The following is a 16,736-nucleotide window of genomic DNA, read 5'->3' as shown; positions in this document are numbered from 1 at the left end:
GAGAGAGGGAGACAGTGGGAGAGGAGGAGGGAGGAGGCTGGGAGACTGGGCCTCCTCCTCCTCCTGCTCCAGCCGGCCCCTCCTCTCACCAGGGTAAGACGATACCAGGCCCCGCCCGGCGGCAGCAGCGTGCGGGGAAACTCTTTTGTTTGAAATTCCCTGCCTGCGCCCTGGCAGGCGTCCCGGGGCATGATGGGAGTTGTAGTTCTACATCCCCCCGACAGGGGGAGGGAGGGATGGAAGTTTTCAGAGGACGGGAGGTGAAGTTTTTGGAGGGGATGGGGTGGAAGAGTGTTGGGGGCAGAGGGTGATGTTTATTGGGGGCTGTTATTGGCAGGATAGGTGAGGGGTAAAGGATTCGGGCAGCTGATGAGGGGGTGACCTGGGGTTCTGAGAGGGGTCTGTCAGGACGTAGAGTGAGGGCTGGTAATGGGGGGCAGCAGTGGTGAGGTCAAAGGGGTAATTAGGATTCTGCTGGGTTGTAGGGTGATATGAAGGATCATGGGGGCTCTGGGGGAGTTATTGGGGTGATGGGGATTTTGGGAGGGTGGTTGTAGGGAGGACAGAGCGGTTAGGGTACTTTCAAACTAGCGTTTTTGTTTTCCGGTATTAAGTTCCGTCACAGGAGCTCAATACCGGAAAAAAAATCCTAATGCATTCTGAATGGAGAGCGTTCCGTTCAGGATGCATCAGTTCAGTCCCTCTTACGTTTTTTGGACGGAGAAAATACCGCAGCATGCTGCAGTTTTCCCTCCGGCCAAAAATATTAAAAACTTGCCAGAATGCAGGATCCGGCATTAATATACATTAAAGTGTATTAGTGCCGGATCCGGCATTAAGTGTTCCGGCAAAACGGATCCGGCTTTCCTGTCTGTGCATGCGCAGACCTTTAAAAATGCAAAAGAAATTAATACCGGATGCGTTTTTCCAGGTGACACCGGAGAGACGGATCCGGTATTTCAATGCATTTGTCAGACGGATCCGGATCCGTCTGACAAATGCCATCAGTTTGCGTCCGGATTGCCGGATCCAGCAGGCAGTTCCAGCGACGTAACTGCCGGCAGGAATCCTCTGCCGCAAGTGTGAAAGTAGCCTTAGTGGGTAAAAATGATGGGTAATGGGAGCTTAGGGCAGTTATTGGGGTGCTATGAGGGGTAATTGGCATTTGGAGGGTTGTAAGGAGGGCAGAATGGTTACTGAGGTGATATGAGGGGTAATGGAGATTTGGGGGGTTGTAGGTGTGAGTGGGGGATATGAGGGGGTAATGGAGACTCCGGGGCAGGTATTGAGGCTGGGGTGGCAGTAGAGGAATTGGAGGGGTTGTTGGGGGGAAGGGTGGGGGACATATTGGGGAGTTTTACCTCAGACTGAAGGTGAGGTGGGTTTCGTGAGGGAGTGTGATGGGCCAGGCTGAGGTAATTTGGGATATTTACAAGAGAGGGGTTTCGTCTAAAATATTTCAGGAAATCACATAATGGGGAGCATATTATGGGGTGACATTAGTATTGAAGTGACTTTGGGGGGCACGGTGTATTCAGGTTTGTACTTGGCCGGTGTGAGGTAAATGTTTTACCTGAGGAAGTTTTTGGGGTCCGGGGTGCATTAAGCGGTTAGAAAGGGTCAGGACCTGAGTGGGTGAGGTATTATCAGCATAAAATGGAGGGTGGTTGTAGAATTGGGGGTTATTTGGGTTCATTTGTTGGTCTTGTCTATGATACGTCCCATTATTACCTCAGATACTAACATGGGTAGTGACTGATCCCAATACTGTGGTAATAGATCACATCAGAAAACAAAATGGCGCCCACAGAGAGGAGGCTGGAGCGCTCATGAGGCTGACCCCAGCTCCAGAGCTACACATTCATGAGAAGCTATGTGACTGATGGCGCCATATTAGTTCTCCTGGCAGAGGGAGATAAAAGAGGATGGAGAGAATCTGACAGGGCCGCTGAGGGGTGAGGTATTTGGGCAATTTAAAGGGAAGGGCTTTCAATATGGAGGGGTTTTGAGGAATTGTGAGGTAAAATTTTTAGACAACAGGGTATTGGGGCTTCTGTGGTGGTTAGCGGGGGGACAGGACTCGAGGGGACAGTGAAGATTAGGGTGAGGTCAAAACTGAGGTGATGTAAAATGGAGGAATCTGAGTAAAATTGAGGAGTGCTTACGGAGGGTCAGGGAACGTATTCATCCTTGTCTGTGACAGAAAAATGGCATAGGTTCGGCCTCGTTTCTACCATGACTGCCAGGGGCCGTGATTAAGCTCTCTCAGTCCTGCGACCTCCATGTCATCTCATTATATCAGTTACTTACAACAAAAACAAAATGGCGGTCATATGAGAGGCTGGACCTGACTCCGGCAAAGTCATAAAAAGCAAGCGACATTGTAAAATACATCACATGTGCTGCCATAGCGCTATACATTCAGAGGAGGCTCCAGTGACACCACTGACACTTGACCGTCGTATTGGGGGCACATTTGTAATTTGGGGGGACGGTGAGCAGTGCATTTATGTCGTACATTTTGGAGTTTCACTTTAGAGTATTTGAGAAAAATGGGTATATATTAGGGTTGTCATCCAGCTTTTCCAGACTCCTGACAACATTTCTGCCAATACCACAACCAGCGGCCATGTTGGACTCACATAGTTATTCACGGATTCATTTCTCTCTTGCTTTTTTTTTGTATACATTTTTGTTCATAAAAAAAAAAAAATCTATTACTCTTTTTATTTATTTCTGATGCAATCTCCGGCAACCGATCGTTTTCCCCCTACTTCATATTCATTTGCTGATCTATCTGGTTTGTGTATCTTCTGTTTTCTGCTGATGATGTCATCGTCCTTTAGTTGCATGATGACATCATCCCGCTCGCTGCTAATGCCAGGTTTGTATTAGCAGATTCAGTATTTAATGGCCGTGTCTTCGTCCTCGGCTGGTGATGTGTCATCTCATTGTCATCCACCCGTTATAGAAGCTGATACCTCGGTGCAGTCCACTGGGGATGAGTGACGTCATTGGGTGCGCTGGGTCCTGAAGATGTCACAGGTAGGCTGCTGTCCTTTGACTGTCATGGCTTCCAGTCAGAGCGCTGCCGGCTCAGTCTAAATTCTCTTCTTCAGCCTTTCGCAGGTTTATCTGTATTAGGGAAAGCTGGGTGACCACGAACATGGCCGTGACCTATATTGCATTAATATAAGCCATAGTACTGGACGTGTTGCTTATTGACCCAGCTTTCCTGGACTCCTGAGTTGCAATATGTCATCTGCTGCGTAGGATTTTTCCATTCAGGACTTGAGGAAAGTTGGGTGCCCATCCCAGTGCACTGAGGATTCTCTTTTCTGGCTGGCAGCGGGGTCTTCTCCCATCAGAGCAGCTGCTGCCTGATCGTTAGGATTCGCAGTGTTCCTCCCTCTTGGGCTCAGGCTAAGTGTTCGCAGCGTGAGGTGATAGGTCCCCGCTGCGATCTGTCTTCTGGCAGGAGAAGGGTTAAGAGGTTGGGGGGGGGGGGCAGGACCCTCTCTCCCGTGAGTGCACACAGCAGATGCTGCTTCCTCTCCTAGGAAATCATTGTTTTGCAGTCCGAGCGATTAAAAGTTTATAAGGAAGATGAAAACGTCTAAAATAACAAGTGAATAATTACAACGTGGGGCAGAAATAACGCGAACGCGTGCGAATCCTCACCGGGCGTAGAATAACAGAATCTTATTTCTGGCAGAAAATATTGTGAACCTTCAGTTACAAATGGTGTTGTTTAAAAACCGCGCCACCGTTATAAAGTGCGTGCAACTGATCCTACCCCAAAAAACAGATGAAGGCAAAATTTCACAATTTGTGCTTTATTTCAAGTCTTTTTTTTTTAGGTTGTCAATTTCCCTTCAGTCGTGATTCATGGCAGTAATATGGCGCCATATCGTATTCTGGTAGTCTTAGGACATTGTTCTGTTGCGTTCTGGCAGTAGATAGGGGTACCAATGGTCAGACGCCCGCCACGATCTCGGATTATCACCAATCCAGTGCATTTAGGATTTGCAGACGACACGCCTCGAACTCTGTGGTGGAAAATCTAGAATTTTGGGGATTTTTCTCGCCGACCATGTTGCAGTCACATGGTGTTACATTCACAATCGTTGCTTGCCATTTAGCCTTGTCTTAATGGTAATCCTGTTCACACACAGCAGATTTCTGCGACCATCCCGTACATCTGAATGATTGCCGAAATCAACGTACGCCGTGTGTGAACAGTCAGATTTTTCAGGGGTTAGGTCCTTGTGGTATATACGGTTTGTATATATCCAGCACGCGGCCGGCGGGGCTCGTCAGGTGCGTGTACGTCCTCTGATTTTGCCGCCGTGTTTGCTCACACAGATCATGGCTCTGTCATCTCTCCGCAGAGACCCCCTGTTATGCAGGACTCCTGTCTCCACCGCGTCTCGCTGGGAATTCCAGCAGCGTCGCTGCAAATTAACCTGGCAGGTGTTTCCCCCTCCTGGGACGAGAACCTGCGAGCACACGGCGCGGTCTAATGATGCAGAGTATCTCATTACACACCCTGAGACCAAAATATATGCACCCCTTCCCCGACTGACCCACCCTCATGTATGCATGCCCCGAACAGAGCGAAAATCTCATTGGGGCTTGTGTGTCAATGGTGGAGATGTCACTAGTACGTCAGGAAGCACGTGCCATAGGACCCCCCCAAACTGATATGGCGTACCGGCTTCCATTTTCATTGGGGGGGAGTCGTCATTGGGATGACTGACATAAGACCAATTAACCCTTTTATGTCCATTATGTTTCCATTGCAGATTCATTACCGGAGGATGGAGCAAGTTATCCATCAATCAGACTAATCTTGGATTTGGGGAGAGGATCCTGCTGCATTAAGTCAGGTACACAATATATATCTGCCTATAGACTTCATATTACGACCATACTGATTGTAACAGGGAGTCCTTCCACTCAAGAGAACGTAAACGTCTGAGACATTTGGTATGACAGAGAGAGGTGGGGGGGGGGGCAGGCAAGGAAGACATGAGTCACAGGGAGTGGTCACTGGGACCTCCACCAAAACACCTGCAGGACAGACAAGGAAGACAGAGAGGGACCTGAAGAGGGGTCACTGGGACTTCCACCAAAACACCTGCAGGACAGACAAGGAAGACAGAGAGGGACCTGAAGAGGGGTCACTGGGACCTCCACCAAAACACCTGCAGGACAGACAAGGAAGACAGAGAGGGACCTGAAGAGGGGTCACTGGGACCTCCACCAAAACACCTGCCGGACAGACAAGGAAGACAGAGAGGGGCCTGAAGAGGGGTCACTGGGACCTCCACCAAAACACCTGCAGGACAGACAAGGAAGACAGAGAGGGACCTGAAGAGGGGTCACTGGGACCTCCACCAAAACACCTGCAGGACAGACAAGGAAGACAGAGAGGGACCTGAAGAGGGGTCACTGGGACCTCCACCAAAACACCTGCAGGACAGACAAGGAAGACAGAGAGGGACCTGAAGAGGGGTCACTGGGACCTCCACCAAAACACCTGCAGGACAGACAAGGAAGACAGAGAGGGGCCTGAAGAGTGATCACTGGGACCTCCACCAAAACACCTGCAGGACAGACAAGGAAGACAGAGAGGGACCTGAAGAGTGGTCACTGGGACCTCCACCAAAACACCTGCAGGACAGACAAGGAAGACAGAGAGGGACCTGAAGAGGGGTCACTGGGACCTCCACCAAAACACCTGCAGGACAGACAAGGAAGACAGAGAGGGACCTGAAGAGGGGTCACTGGGACCTCCACCAAAACACCTGCAGGACAGACAAGGAAGACAGAGAGGGGCCTGAAGAGTGATCACTGGGACCTCCACCAAAACACCTGCAGGACAGACAAGGAAGACAGAGAGGGACCTGAAGAGGGGTCACTGGGACCTCCACCAAAACACCTGCAGGACAGACAAGGAAGACAGAGAGGGGCCTGAAGAGGGGTCACTGGGACCTCCACCAAAACACCTGCAGGACAGACAAGGAAGACAGAGAGGGGCCTGAAGAGGGGTCACTGGGACCTCCACCAAAACACCTGCAGGACAGACAAGGAAGACAGAGAGGGACCTGAAGAGGGGTCACTGGGACCTCCACCAAAACACCTGCAGGACAGACAAGGAAGACAGAGAGGGGCCTGAAGAGTGATCACTGGGACCTCCACCAAAACACCTGCAGGACAGACAAGGAAGATAGAGAGGGACCTGAAGAGGGGTCACTGGGACCTCCACCAAAACACCTGCAGGACAGACAAGGAAGACAGGGACCTGAAGAGGGGTCACTGGGACCTCCACCAAAACACCTGCAGGACAGACAAGGAAGACAGAGAGGGGCCTGAAGAGGGGTCACTGGGACCTCCACCAAAACACCTGCAGGACAGACAAGGAAGACAGAGAGGGGCCTGAAGAGTGATCACTGGGACCTCCACCAAAACACCTGCAGGACAGACAAGGAAGATAGAGAGGGACCTGAAGAGGGGTCACTGGGACCTCCACCAAAACACCTGCAGGACAGACAAGGAAGACAGGGACCTGAAGAGGGGTCACTGGGACCTCCACCAAAACACCTGCAGGACAGACAAGGAAGACAGAGAGGGGCCTGAAGAGGGGTCACTGGGACCTCCACCAAAACACCTGCAGGACAGACAAGGAAGACAGAGAGGGGCCTGAAGAGGGGTCACTGGGACCTCCACCAAAACACCTGCAGGACAGACAAGGAAGACAGAGAGGGACCTGAAGAGTGATCACTGGGACCTCCACCAAAACACCTGCAGGACAGACAAGGAAGACAGAGAGGAACCTGAAGAGGGGTCACTGGGACCTCCACCAGAACACCTGCAGGACAGACAAGGAAGACAGAGAGGGGCCTGAAGAGGGGTCACTGGGACCTCCACCAAAACACCTGCAGGACAGACAAGGAAGACAGAGAGGGGCCTGAAGAGGGGTCACTGGGACCTCCACCAGAACACCTGCAGGACAGACAAGGAAGACAGAGAGGGGCCTAAAGAGGGGTCACTGAGACCTCCACCAAAGCACCTGCAGGACAGACAAGGAAGACAGAGAGGGGCCTGAAGAGGGGTCACTGGGACCTCCACCAGAACACCTGCAGGACAGACAAGGAAGACAGAGAGGGGCCTAAAGAGGGGTCACTGAGACCTCCACCAAAGCACCGGAAGGACAGACATAGGGGCAGACAAGGAAGACACGCAGGGCCTGGGGGGGGGGGTCACTGGGTCCTCCGACATAACACCTGCAGGACAGACTAGAATACATAACGCCTATGTATGTATCCTGTGCAAGAATTTGGGTAAAAAGAGCATAGCTCGGGGGTACCGCTTCTCATTGAAGAGACGCAGTGGTGTATGGAGACCTATTTATCAGGCAATGCTTCATGGGTAAAAAGAATGCAAAATGTCTTCTGGAAGGTACACCCATCTGTAGACGGCACTGTTGTGGGGTCCTGATTGGCTGGATGAGATGCCTTCCCCCCCCCCCCCCCTTCTCTGTATATACTGTATACAGGAGTGCGGAAGTGCTGATGCTAAGCTTTACATTAGATTGTAAGCTCCTTTGGACAAGGTAAGTGGTTCTGCTAACAGGCGGAAAGAGTCCATGCAGGTTTATCTGTTTCTTGGAAAGCAGGATTACAAACCATATGGCCGCTACTACAGCTCTGTCAGGGGTTGTCACCCAGCTTTCCCAGGATCAGGTGTTTTTTTTCTTCTTAATTACAGGCGTGCGATCAGTTTCTGTCACGTGGCCCACAGCGTGCGCGTGTTTCCAGCTGTGTAACTTTTTCCCTCTTACATGGGAACACTCGGGGTCACCCTGTCATAGTAACGTTGTGATGGCCGCCTTCCCCCGATACCTCCTTATCTGGTGCCGGACTCTTATACCCCCATGATTGCCCGGACCGGCGTACATCTTTCCTCCACTCCCCTTGTGTTGCTCCATGTCAAACATCTGCCCCCTCTTGATGCTGCTGTGTAAATGAGGGCTGTTAATAAATGATGTGGGTGAGCGCAGCACGTGGTGGCGGCTGCGATCATCTCGGCTGCTTCGTTACAAGGCGTTGCACGGCCGCGGTGAGTATCCCCAATGGGATGTCACAGCCGCTCCTTCCCCGGTGACTGTCTAGACAGTAATTGTGTGCACCTGACTTCATGAATGCCCCCCCCCCCCCACACACACACACGGATGCCATCAGCATGTCCAGCATCTGTGGAGGCTACTAGTGCCATGGGGGAGGGGTAACAGGACCGAGAGGACACCCCTGGTCTTGCAGCGTGTTCAGTAGAGAGTCACCACACCCCCCTCTGCCCACTATATCAACATTTCCACGTGTGCCCCTTCCCCTGTGCTCCGGTGCCCGCCTCTCCGTGCCCCTTTCCTTCTTTTCCCTACTGGACCTTGAATGAAAAAAAAAAATCCTTGCAGTCATGCAGAGAACAAAGGGTGCTGGCGGCAGCCATGTTTCTTGTGTACCCCTCGTGGCAGCGCTTTAACCCTCTACCACCAAGGACGGAAAGGGGGGCGCCGTGAACTTCACGATGCAGTAGGGGGAGTTGCTGCATTTTAACCCATTAAGTGCTTTGGTGACCCTGGCACAGGATAACAGGGCAGTGGCTCGAGTCTAAACCCTCCAGTCGTTACGACGTGGGGGTTAAATGAAACCCCGGGTCCTAAATCCAGGTGACCCCTTGACATTCTAATCGGTCAACGAAGCGTCTGATTGGCCAGGTCTGAGGTCATAGATTACTGCGTGTGTGGCATGATCTCACTGCCCAATGACCCGTTGTGCTGCCGTCTCCTGTGCCTCCCAGGAGGGGGGGTGGGTAAAGGCGAGGGTAGGGGGGTTTGGGCCACGCACTCCCGAAATGTTAATAACTGATAATCGATAGATCTGATCTCTCCCAGCCTGGCAGATGGCCGCAGCCAACCATTGCCACCTGAGACCCCCGTGTGTATATATCCTGCCCGACAAGTGCATTGTGGGACATGTAGTCCGACTTCATGTCATGCAGGATTTCATATGGCAGGGAGACAGTTCACCTCTTGCAGCCATAGAGCTACAGCGGATACCCCCGTCCTCCAAACTGGCAAGGTGGAAATTAGATTGACTGCTTTTGCAAAAAAAAATAAAAAATTATATATATTTTTTTTTTTTGCAAAATTCTTGATTGGAATTCAGTAAAATTTTGTACATTCGGCAGATTTTTCGTATAATAGTTGGTGCCTTGTGGAGAGAAGGATTTTTCTCTGCTCGTGAACTCTTGTCCCTCTCCCTGGAGTCAGTCCTTATATTGCTTTATAGTTTTTCTGTGATCGATGGGGTGCGTGGCCCCTCGGATGTCAGTACAGGGCAGGGCATGAACTTTAACTGTTGGAGGCTAGCGGGATAGAAGCAAGCTGCATGGCTACGAGGAGAGAGGGGGGATAGAGGGGTGCGGGACAGTTCACTCCTAATAATCCAGTACATTTTTCACTACACATACTGTAGGCGCTTTTTTATGTAGCTTTTGGTGTAGAAAAACTGCTGAAATCGGCATAAAAATGCTATCTGAGATTGCCCTAATGTCCACATAATAAGCCCGATCTAATAGAAGCAGATCTGTCCACGCAGGACAGACCCACATGTTGATTTGTCGCACATTTTGCTGCGGATTCCGCCCTACGCATTGTAAACAGAACCGCACGTTCGCAGCATGCGGACGCGATTTGCTACTGTAAAATGCGCCAGATTTTTGAACTTTTTTTTTTTTTTTACAGACTCCTGCAGCCTGTCGAAAAACTTCTCCGTTACGGCTCCTGGGTCCAAAGCTGTCCTCACTGGTCTTCTAGTTCCTGTCCTGTAAACCTCTGGATGGACAGGGTCACGTGCGCTAGTCTCAGCGGTGACGTCAGCTTGAGGGTAGGTTAGCGTTGCGACCGTTGCGGTGCATTTGACCCTGTCCGTCCAAACGTTCACTGGGCAGGGAGCTGGAATGGAGCAGGTGAGTACGAGGTTTTTCTTTGCACTTGAAGTGCAAAAAGCTGGACAAGCCCTTTATAGGGTTGGCCGTCAGTACGTGACCCGCGGAGGTCCAGTGCTGTTCTGTAGTAGCTCCAGCTCCTATGGATGTGAGCCGTACTCGGCTCCATCCACCGCACAGCAGAAGATGCTACTGCAGAACCGACGATCAGTGAGGCGTCGGACCCCCCTGAGTTCAGGGTTTCTGTCCCGTAAAACGGAGCCCCCTAAAATCCACCACCACCTTGTAGAGTTAGCGGGATCGCTCCCACCTGTGCAGGCAATGGCTCTGATATTATTACATTAGGGAACTGCTCTTTAAGCGATCCCTCAATCACCTCCAGGTGGGGATTAGTAATGACCGGGGGGTGTAATAAAGATGGCGTCTCATTGTGATTGTCGTATTATCGTTACTATTATTAACCCTTTGTGATATCCGGTTGCACTGTCCGGCCTTGTCGTCTTCACAGTGTTGATCGATGGAAGGACGTTGCATTTTTTTATTTTTTTTATTTCTGGTGCTTAGTCAGGATCTGGGAGCGGGATGCTGTGAGGGGGGGAGATAAGCGGCACCTGCGTTTTGAGGTGCAGGGAGCCAGTAACCTTTTGTCTGGGATGCGCCAGGCTCGGCAGGCAGGATGAGGGCAGGAGGGAGGGGTACGGGGAGCAGGCAGCCTTCTGACAAAGAGAACAGAGGTCGGAGCGCTCAATAGGAGAGCAGCGTCCCGTGGCATTATAGCTCCCCCCAATCTTGCCACACGGGCCCCCTCGTCAAGCGCACCATAATCCCCCCTTGACAACCTAGAAACAGATCACATTACACCCCTCACACTGGCCCCAGAGGTGGAGCAGGAATATTGGGGGGGCTGCGAGCCTCACACACCCCTTAACCCACGATGCAGAATACGCAGAGCTCCTCCCCCCACGCCACTGCATAGAAACACACCGCCGAGCCGCGCCGTGTGTGTGTCACATGAGCCTAAACATATGCACCCTGAACAAAAAAAGAGGGGGTGCTGCCGACGCAGGAGAGCCCCAGACACTGAACAAAGGTTACAATGCAGCGCCAGCTGCACTCCACACACATGCCGGCACTGCCCACTCCTGGCCTCCAGGTGGCGCCACTGTCTGAATGGTGGCATGACTTATTTACAAAGGATACAGACATCAATGGACCAGTCACACGTGCCACACGGGACCGCCACACGTTAACTCTGTGTGCTGCCACAGCATACCTACCTATCGCTTGGATCCCAGTTGTTCTAGATCCGCCCCTGCCCCTAGTTGCCATTCTGGAGTCTGGGAAAGCTGGGTGATTGCCCCCGTCCCTATCTTAGGTGGAATACAGTCCTCACAGGGCGAGCGGTGGGGGAGGGGATTTCATTTTCACAGGACCAGATTGTAATTTGGAGAATATTTCTATGCAAATATTAAGGGACGGAAGTCAAATATTAGAGCGTTGTGCAAAGTTTAGGTGAAATGGCAGAAAGGGAAATGGTGGGGACAAGGAGCGGAGATGGCGCGCCGAGGAACCTGTCATTGCGGTCCAGGACACCAATGTGTGTGTATGGAGACATCACAAGAGCCGGAGAGTCTGATCAGCTCCTGGACAAGCTGGGTATACAGGCAGGACTGGGCACGTGTCCCCATCTATGGGTCACTAGTGGTACTGCAGCCGCAGATTCCTGGACCTGTAGATGGTGTACACGCTTCTGTATCACGCTACCACAGCCGCTGGTTGGCTCAGGGTACTTTCACACTGGCGGTTTTCTATTCCGGTATTGAGTTCCGTCTTAGGGGCTCAATACTGAAAAAAAACTGATCAGTGTTATCCTAATGCATTCTGAATGGAGAGCGATCCGTTCAGGATGCATCGGGATGACTTCAGTTCAGTCACTGTACGGTTTTTGGACGGAGAAAATACCGCAGCATGCAGATTGCCGGATCCGGCGACGGCCCCCAGAAATGGACGGAAACAAAGCGCTGGAGTGGCCAGAAATGAGTCCGGATCTGAATCCTATTGAACACCTGTGGAGAGATCTTAAAGGGAGTCCGTCACCGCTCCACGACCAGACGCAGCGCTTACATGGCGCCGTGCCACCCCTGTACCTTTGTTATTTTCCTTAGACATCCAGAAGCAGGAAAAACGGCGTTTATTTCATATGCAAATGAGAACTCGCAAGTGCCCATCCCTAGGCCCGGTCGAGATCCCGCGCCTGCGCACGGCTTCGCCGGGCCGGGGCATTCGCACTGTGATGCCCATTGTGGGCGCAGCATAAATTCAACTAGTGCGCATGCCCCGGCCAGGGAAGCAGTGCGCAGGCGCGGGACCTCAGCTGGACCTAGGGATGATACAAGGAAATAGGAGGGCGGGCAAAGGAAGAGGCAGAGCAGCCTGCGCTCCTACCCACTGAACGCCGCCTGCTCCTGGATGTCTGAAGAAAATAACAAAGGTGCCATTACATTCATGTAGAGGGTGCTACAGCCCCATGTAAGCGCTGCGCATGGAGGGAGAAGGCTGTAGGGAGAAGGCACCCATCAAATATGGGAGACCTGGAGCAGTGTGCAAAACACCATCTAAGAGGCTTGTGGATGGATCAGTCTCTTCTCCTGTCCTGTATATATACACACTGCACAGTACCACTTCTCCTGTCCTGTATACACACTGCACAGTATCACTTCTCCTGTCCTGTATATACACACACTGCACAGTACCACTTCCCCTGTCCTGTATATATACACACTGAACAGTACCACTTCTCCTGTCCTGTATATATACACACTGCACAGTACCACTTCTCCTGTCCTGTATATATACACACTGCACAGTACCACTTCTCCTGTCCTGTATATATACACACTGCACAGTACCACTTCTCCTGTCCTGTATATATACACACTGCACAGTACCACTTCTCCTGTCCTGTATACACACTGCACAGTACCACTTCTCCTGTCCTTTATACACACTGCACAGTACCACTTCTCCTGTCCTGTATACACACTGCACAGTACCACTTCTCCTGTCCTGTATACACACTGCACAGTACCACTTCTCCTGTCCTTTATACACACTGCACAGTACCACTTCTCCTGTCCTGTATATACACACACTGCACAGTATCACTTCTCCTGTCCTGTATATACACACACTGCACAGTACCACTTCCCCTGTCCTGTATATATACACACTGAACAGTACCACTTCTCCTGTCCTGTATATATACACACTGCACAGTACCACTTCTCCTGTCCTGTATATATACACACTGCACAGTACCACTTCTCCTGTCCTGTATACACACTGCACAGTACCACTTCTCCTGTCCTGTATACACACTGCACAGTACCACTTCTCCTGTCCTGTATATACACACACTGCACAGTACCACTTCTCCTGTCCTGTATATACACACACTGCACAGTACCACTTCTCCTGTCCTGTATATATACACACTGCACAGTACCACTTCTCCTGTCCTGTATATATACACACTGCACAGTACCACTTCTCCTGTCCTGTATATATACACACTGCACAGTACCACTTCTCCTGTCCTGTATACACACTGCACAGTATCACTTCTCCTGTCCTGTATATACACACACTGCACAGTACCACTTCTCCTGTCCTGTATATACACACACTGCACAGTACCACTTCCCCTGTCCTGTATATACACACACTGCACAGTACCACTTCCCCTGTCCTGTATATATACACACTGCACAGTACCACTTCTCCTGTCCTGTATATACACACACTGCACAGTACCACTTCCCCTGTCCTGTATATATACACACTGCACAGTACCACTTCTATCCTGTATATATACACACTGCACAGTACCACTTCTCCTGTCCTGTATACACACTGAACAGTACCACTTCCCCTGTCCTGTATACACACTGCACAGTACCACTTCCCCTGTCCTGTATACACACTGCACAGTACCACTTCCCCTGTCCTGTATACACACTGCACAGTACCACTTCCCCTGTCCTGTATACACACTGCACAGTACCACTTCTCCTGTCCTGTATACACACTGCACAGTACCACTTCCCCTGTCCTGTATACGCACTGCACAGTACCACTTCTCCTGTCCTGTATACACACTGCACAGTACCACTTCTCCTGTCCTGTATATATACACTGCACAGTACAACTTCTGTCCTGTATACACACTGCACAGTACCACTTCTGTCCTGTATATATACACACTGCACAGTACCACTTCTCCTGTCCTGTATATACACTGCACAGTACCACTTCCCCTGTCCTGTATACACACTGCACAGTACCACTTCTGTCCTGTATATATACACACTGCACAGTACCACTTCTCCTGTCCTGTATATACACTGCACAGTACCACTTCCCCTGTCCTGTATACACACTGCACAGTACCACTTCCCCTGTCCTGTATACACACTGCACAGTACCACTTCCCCTGTCCTGTATACACACTGCACAGTACCACTTCCCCTGTCCTGTATACACACTGCACAGTACCACTTCCCCTGTCCTGTATACGCACTGCACAGTACCACTTCTCCTGTCCTGTATACACACTGCACAGTACCACTTCTCCTGTCCTGTATATATACACTGCACAGTACAACTTCTGTCCTGTATACACACTGCACAGTACCACTTCTGTCCTGTATATATACACACTGCACAGTACCACTTCTCCTGTCCTGTATATATACACTGCACAGTACAACTTCTGTCCTGTATATATACACACTGCACAGTACCACTTCTCCTGTCCTGTATATATACACTGCACAGTACCACTTCTGTCCTGTATATATACACACTGCACAGTACCACTTCTCCTGTCCTGTATACACACACTGCACAGTACCACTTCTCCTGTCCTGTATATATACACACTGCACAGTACCACTTCTCCTGTCCTGTATATACACTGCACAGTACCACTTCTGTCCTGTATATACACACTGCACAGTACCACTTCTCCTGTCCTGTATATATACACTGCACAGTACCACTTCTGTCCTGTATATACACACTGCACAGTACCACTTCTCCTGTCCTGTATATATACACTGCAAAGTACAACTTCTGTCCTGTATACACACTGCACAGTACCACTTCTGTCCTGTGTATATACACACTGCACAGTACCACTTCTCCTGTCCTGTATATACACTGCACAGTACCACTTCTCCTGTCCTATATATACACACTGCACAGTACCACTTCTCCTGTCCTGTATATACACACTGCACAGTACCACTTCTCCTGTCCTGTATACACACTGCACAGTACCACTTCTCCTGTCCTGTATATACACACACTGCACAGTACCACTTCTCCTGTCCTGTATATATACACACTACACAGTACCACTTCTCCTGTCCTGTATACACACTGCACAGTACCACTTCCCCTGTCCTGTATGCACACTGCACAGTACCACTTCCCCTGTCCTGTATACACACTGCACAGTACCACTTCTCCTGTCCTGTATACACACTGCACAGTACCACTTCCCCTGTCCTGTATACACACTGCACAGTACCACTTCCCCTGTCCTGTATACACACTGCACAGTACCACTTCCCCTGTCCTGTATACACACTGCACAGTACCACTTCCCCTGTCCTGTATACACACTGCACAGTACCACTTCCCCTGTCCTGTATACACACTGCACAGTACCACTTCCCCTGTCCTGTATACACACTGCACAGTACCACTTCCCCTGTCCTGTATACACACTGCACAGTACCACTTCCCCTGTCCTGTATACACACTGCACAGTACCACTTCCCCTGTCCTGTATACACACTGCACAGTACCACTTCCCCTGTCCTGTATACACACTGCACAGTACCACTTCCCCTGTCCTGTATACACACTGCACAGTACCACTTCCCCTGTCCTGTATACACACTGCACAGTACCACTTCCCCTGTCCTGTATACACACTGCACAGTACCACTTCCCCTGTCCTGTATACACACTGCACAGTACCACTTCCCCTGTCCTGTATACACACTGCACAGTACCACTTCCCCTGTCCTGTATACACACTGCACAGTACCACTTCCCCTGTCCTGTATACACACTGCACAGTACCACTTCCCCTGTCCTGTATACACACTGCACAGTACCACTTCCCCTGTCCTGTATACACACTGCACAGTACCACTTCCCCTGTCCTGTATACACACTGCACAGTACCACTTCCCCTGTCCTGTATACACACTGCACAGTACCACTTCTCCTGTCCTGTATACACACACTGCACAGTACCACTTCTCCTGTCCTGTATATATACACACTGCACAGTACCACTTCTCCTGTCCTGTATATATACACACTGCACAGTACCACTTCTCCTGTCCTGTATATATACACACTGCACAGTACCACTTCTCCTGTCCTGTATACACACTGCACAGTACCACTTCTCCTGTCCTGTATATACACACACTGCACAGTACCACTTCTCCTGTCCTGTATATATACACACTACACAGTACCACTTCTCCTGTCCTGTATACACACTGCACAGTACCACTTCCCCTGTCCTGTATGCACACTGCACAGTACCACTTCCCCTGTCCTGTATGCACACTGCACAGTACCACTTCTCCTGTCCTGTATACACACTGCACAGTACCACTTCCCCTGTCCTGTATACACAC

This window comes from Bufo gargarizans, chromosome 11 (assembly GCF_014858855.1).
Source record: "Bufo gargarizans isolate SCDJY-AF-19 chromosome 11, ASM1485885v1, whole genome shotgun sequence".
Lineage (NCBI taxonomy): Eukaryota > Metazoa > Chordata > Amphibia > Anura > Bufonidae > Bufo > Bufo gargarizans.
Note: the sequence above shows the minus strand (reverse complement) of the source record.